Genomic DNA, 5,557 nt, shown 5'->3' with positions numbered 1-5,557 from the left:
TTTCCGATTCACTCAAACAAACAAGATGGCTGCCGTTACGGCGCGGCTCTTCCGGCCGCCCAAATCCTCGGTTCAAATCGGCAGGATGTTTACGGTCAAAAACGCTCTCGTGCGCCTGCGCGGCCCGCTGGCGCCGCAGATGGGGCGGCGCAGGCGCGCTGACCACTTCCTCGTCTCGGGACCACCGGCCTGCTGGTCGCGGAGCAGGCGCAAAGGTTCCTAGCAGGGCTGCGCCGGGCGGGCGAGTCCGCACAGAGCGCATGCGCCGTGCTGGCCAGTGGCGTAGCTGTTTGGGTTTAGTTTTTAACTTGAGTTGAGAATTAAGGCATAGTCGATGCAGTTGGCCGTTTGTCTGTGGACCCGGCAAAATAAGTACTTTAATGACGTTTGTAGCGACGAAGGAAACAACAACAAAAAGTTACCAGAAAAGTAAAGACTAATTGGTTCAGTCAATGTCTGTTTAGATTTGCGACAAAGCGTTCTAGCAAGGCTCTGGGAGAATTTTTATGTATGTATGTATGTATGTATGTATGTATTTGTTTCTGTACTTAGGTTTTTCGAGACAGGCTTTCTCTGTGTAGCCCTAGATGTCGCTCTCCTGGAACTCGCTCTGTAGATCAGGCTGGGCTGGAACTCACAGAGATCTTCCTGCCTCTGCTTCTCAGGTGCCAGGATTAAAGTCATGAGCCACCATGCCTGGATTCTGGGAGAAACTTTTGAGAGTATTTTACAAGACTCCTTTTGCAAGCACATCTCAACCTAACCCTTGTTTTACTCTTCATGGATTCTCAGACGTGTTCTTGGACGTTCCGAGTCTCTTCAACAGCCGCTTCTGGCCCGCATCAACCTATCAGTTCCTTGTACTCAATTGCTAATTTCTCACTGCAGGAGTTAGCTGCTGATAGAACCACTTCTCTTCGGAAACACAACCGATTTGTTAACTTTAGGGAATTTGTTTAACAAACCATTGTCAACACAGATTTAACTGACAGATTTCACCTTTCATTTGAAAACAATCTCTTTTTCATTTCTGACTACTTAGTAATGACTTGCTTGATTTGATACAATAACTGGATGAGAAACTGGGTGCTGCTGCTGTCTTAAGCCTTTTTATAAAGCAGTTGTGTTCTGCCTGCCCTTATCACAATGACACCCAGCAGATTTGTGAGAGGAAAAACTTTAAGAGGATGATAAAACACACAGTAGCAGATTTTGATTAGAATTGCACACGATTTTGCAGAGCTGCTCCTCTGAATTGAAGCACTTTTGAAACAGGATTCTATGTGTCAAAATAAGTAGTTAGTTAGATGAAAAGGATTATATAATTTAATGCCATTGTACTATGCTTACAAAGTTTTGTTAGTTTGTTAGTTTTTTTGAGACAGCTTTGGAGCACGTAGACCAGACTGGCCTTGAACTAACAAAGATCCACCAGCCTCTGCCTCCCGAGTGCTGGACTTAAAGGCCTGCGCCACCACCACCCGACTTACTTACTAAATTTTGTTAACAGTCACAATTGTCTAGTTTCAGATTAATTTCATTATCTCCCAAGGGAACCCTGTGCCCCTTAGCAAATCCATGCTCATACCTTCTATGTGTAACCTCTAGAATAGAAATTAATTAGCCGAGGATTTGCCTCTTTTGTGTACTTCAGATGGCGTTATTTGGATTAATGTTTTTCATTAATGATCTTTGCACTGTGGTATCAAAAACACCGGACAGAAAGAGAGAAAGACCTGAGAGAAAAAGACTTTGTTTCCTTCTTATTTTCAGAGATTTCAGCTGACAGCTGCTTGGCTCCAGGCTCTTGGGCCAGACATTGGTGAGGGAGCGAGTGTCTGACCTGGAGCAGCTGTTTGTATCCAGAGAGAAAAGCAGCAGAGAATGCTGAGATAGCCAAAGGTCAAGTATCATTTTCAAAGTCCCTCCTCAGTGACACACTTGTATCAGCTAGCCTCAGCCATCTGAAGGTTTCAGGGGTTCTCAGCGTGGTGGTGACCAGCTCCAGAGCAAGCATCTAAAACAGGAGCTTGCGGAATCATTCCAGACTCTGACGTCAACAGCGTCTCAACAGCCTGTGTGTTAAAGGTTGGTCCCCTGAACAGTGCTAGTCACTGAGGCCTTTGAAAGATGATTGGCTCGTGAGCGCTGACCTTCTTAATGAATAATTCATTAGTGTATTCCTAACTAGGGAATGTATTCAAAGACTAGGGAAGAGGGCCATTGCTATAAAAGCAAGTTTCTCTCTTTCTCTCTCTCCATCCATTTCTTTTCCCCTCTCCCTCTTTCCTTCCTAGTCACTGTGAGGCAGCTTTCCTCATCTATATGTTCTTTCTATGATGCTATGGGCCTAGAACCAGCCAACCTAGGTGATCTTGGACTAAACTCTTTGAAAGAATGAGCACCCCCTGCTCCCCCACAAAAACCCCAACGTTCCTGCTTTAAGTTGATTTCTCAGGTGTTTTTGTCATAGAAGCTAACACGTTGTATAAAAATAACCACACAGTATGTTGCTTTCTGTACCCTGGGTCTTCCAATTAGCACCGTGTCTTCCAGTTTTACCCACAGTAAAGAAAGCGTCTACACTTTTTAGTTTTCAGGGCCAAACAGTACTTCACTGTCTAGTTTGACCACAGTTTGTTTATCTGTCTGTTAGGTGGTCATTGGGTGTTTTCACTTTCTGGGGTGCTATGAACACTTGCACAAGTTTTCGTTTGAATACTTGTCTTCAGTGTTTTGGGATGTATGCCTAGGAGCATGATTGTTGAGCCCTATGATAATTCTCTGCCTCACTTACTCTGAATCATCCAAACTCTCTTCCATAGCAGCCGAGCATTTGACACCCCACCAGCCGTGTGTCAACATTCTATGTTTTTTATATCCCCGTCAACATTTGTTATTTTTTTCATTTTTATTCTATTCATGTGAGTAGATAAGAAATTATCTTATTGTGATTTTAATATTTATTTTCATAGTTACTAAATGACATTGGATTTCTCCTGTTTATGCTGTTCATTGTTTATCTTTTAGGGAAACACTGTCTCTTCAAGTCCTTTATCCATTTTAAAGATATTGCTTGTTTGCTTTTTATTTTATGTGTGTATGTCTCTGTGTGTACACTACATGTGTGTGGATGCCGTAAGAGGCTGGAAGAGGGCATTGGATTCTCTGGAGTTCTGGGAATGGAACCTGTATCTCCTGGGAGAGCAGCAAGCACTCTTAACATTATTCTAGGCTCCTATGCTCATTTGAAATTGAGATTTTTAAGATTGCTGAGTTGTATTCTTTTTTAACACATTCTGGAACCTAACCTCCTATCAGATATATTTTTGGATATCCTTGAGAAACAATAACACAAAGCTTAACAATCCAAAATATTCTGATACTCAGTTGTGTAAGTTTAAAGTATGCTGAAATGTGGTTTGTCTACATGTGGGTTCGCTGCTCATAGAACTAAGAAAACAATTATTCAAACTTTTAAATTTCAGGAAATCATTTAGTGTATTATTCGAGCATTTTCTAAGTCTTAAACATTGAAGTTTCAGCATTCTTGTTTGTTTGTTTTTGGCAAGTTTTACTACGTAGCCAGACTGGCCTTGAACTTTCTGTATAGCTCAGACTGACCTTCAGTTCACAGCAATCCTTTTACCCCAGCCTCCCAAATTTAGGGATCACAGACATGAGTCACCATTCCTGACTAAAATGTTGTTTCACTTCTATTTTACTTTTGTTTGTTTCTGTGGTACTAGGAACTGAATTTGGGTGAACACTCTACCCTTGAGGGATAGCCCCAACAACATGTACAAACAAACGTAGTCCTGGCTGTCTTCCTTCAGAATCTTAGCATGGAATCATGATTATAAAACATTAATTGACTTGAAGAAGCTTAGTATAATGGAAATCCAATGTTATCAAGTCTTGTGATTCTTGGACTCTTTCAGAATAATATATTTGGGTTACATTAAATACGGTAGTTACCAGGCTTAGCAGTCTGACCTTTTGCGTCTGACCTTACAGTTGATAGGCTAATTCATTTCAGAACTTACTTAGCTCCTGACATGTATGCAAAATATAGATACCAACATTTCTGCGAACTACCTAGAGATGATGGGCCACTCTGGGTGTAGTTAGGAGGCAGGGATCCCCCACTAATCAGAATGGACTATTGTTTCAGGCAGGGTCTTGCTGTGTAGCCTGGCTAGGCCTCTGGAGTGCCAAGATTACAGGTACACTGCCACACTGGCTTAAAGGAAAGCTCATCTGAGCTCAGGGAGACTGAAGCAGTAAGAGCAGGGCCTGCACGGGCCTGCAGAAGGGTCTTTGTGTTTATATTATGGTCTCCAGTTTAGTGTTTTGAGAAGATTCCTAAGCGTGTGAACAACAGGGTCTTTGATTCTTGTGCCATCTCTGAGGCTCTTTTCCTTCTGTTGGTTTGCTTTCGTCTGACTTCAGTGTGATGGTTTTTGTTCTATCGTATTATATTTGTTTGGTTATCTTTTAGAAGCCTGCTCTTTTCTAATGAGAGACAGAAAGGGCATCAGGATGGGAGGGGAGGCAGGGAGGAACTTGGAGAAGTAGAGGGAGGAGAAATTATAATCAGAATATATTGCATGAGAAAAGAATCCATTTTCAATGAAAGAGAATAAAAGAATGACAATGAATGGATAATTAACTAAACAAAGATAACCGCTTGTCTTAGGAGAAAGCTGACCTTGATATTCAGAACCCAGCAACAGGGAGGTTAGGGTTTCTATCGCTGCAAGAAAATGACCAAAAAGCTAGTTGGGAAGGAAAGGGTTCCTTTGGCTTACACTTCCACATTTCAGTGAAGGAAGTCAGGCAGGAACTCAAACTGAGCAGGAATTGGACACAAGAGCTGATGCAGTGGCCATAGAGATGTTGCTTACTGGCTTGCTCACCATGGCTTGCTCAGCCTGCTCCCTTACAGAAGCCAAGACCACTTGACCAGGGATGGCACCACCCACAATGGGCTGGGCCCTCCTCCATCAATCACCAACTAAGAAAATGTTCTACAGGCTGGCCCACAGCCCACTCTTCCGAAAGCTTTTTTTCAACTGAGGTTCCCTCCTCTTAGATGACTATAGTCTCACGACAAGATGACACAAATCTAGCCAGCACACTACTGAATAGTAAGTAATGATTTGATAATAAGAAGGGATTGCCTGAGACAATGCCTCAGGGTACAAGCATGGTAGATGTGGTGAACACCCGTTTACAATAACTGAGCCTACTTAGCCATAGTAGAAGGGAAACTCAGGAGGAGGGCGCCTTTGAGGTCTGCTGCCCAGCAACAGTGTAGCATAGTGTTCATTTATTGTCAGAAAGAGGCTACAGATAAAAGACACCAGAGAGCGGAGAGCGGAGAGCAGTGCAAGGCACCCGCCCCGGGACTAGTGCACTAGCTGGGAATCCCTGGGAGATGTGGGTAAAACTCTCGGGAAGGTTGCCCTCTACGGGTGTCCAGGAGCCTGTGTAGCGAGGTGAGGAAAACTACCAAGCACGTGAATACCCCTGAAGGCTCTGCTGGCTGTTCATC

The sequence above is a fragment of the Microtus oregoni genome, unplaced genomic scaffold, assembly GCF_018167655.1.
Source record: "Microtus oregoni isolate MIOR12 unplaced genomic scaffold, Mior012 000022F_ref0000154, whole genome shotgun sequence".
In the NCBI taxonomy this organism is placed as follows: domain Eukaryota; kingdom Metazoa; phylum Chordata; class Mammalia; order Rodentia; family Cricetidae; genus Microtus; species Microtus oregoni.
Note: the sequence above shows the minus strand (reverse complement) of the source record.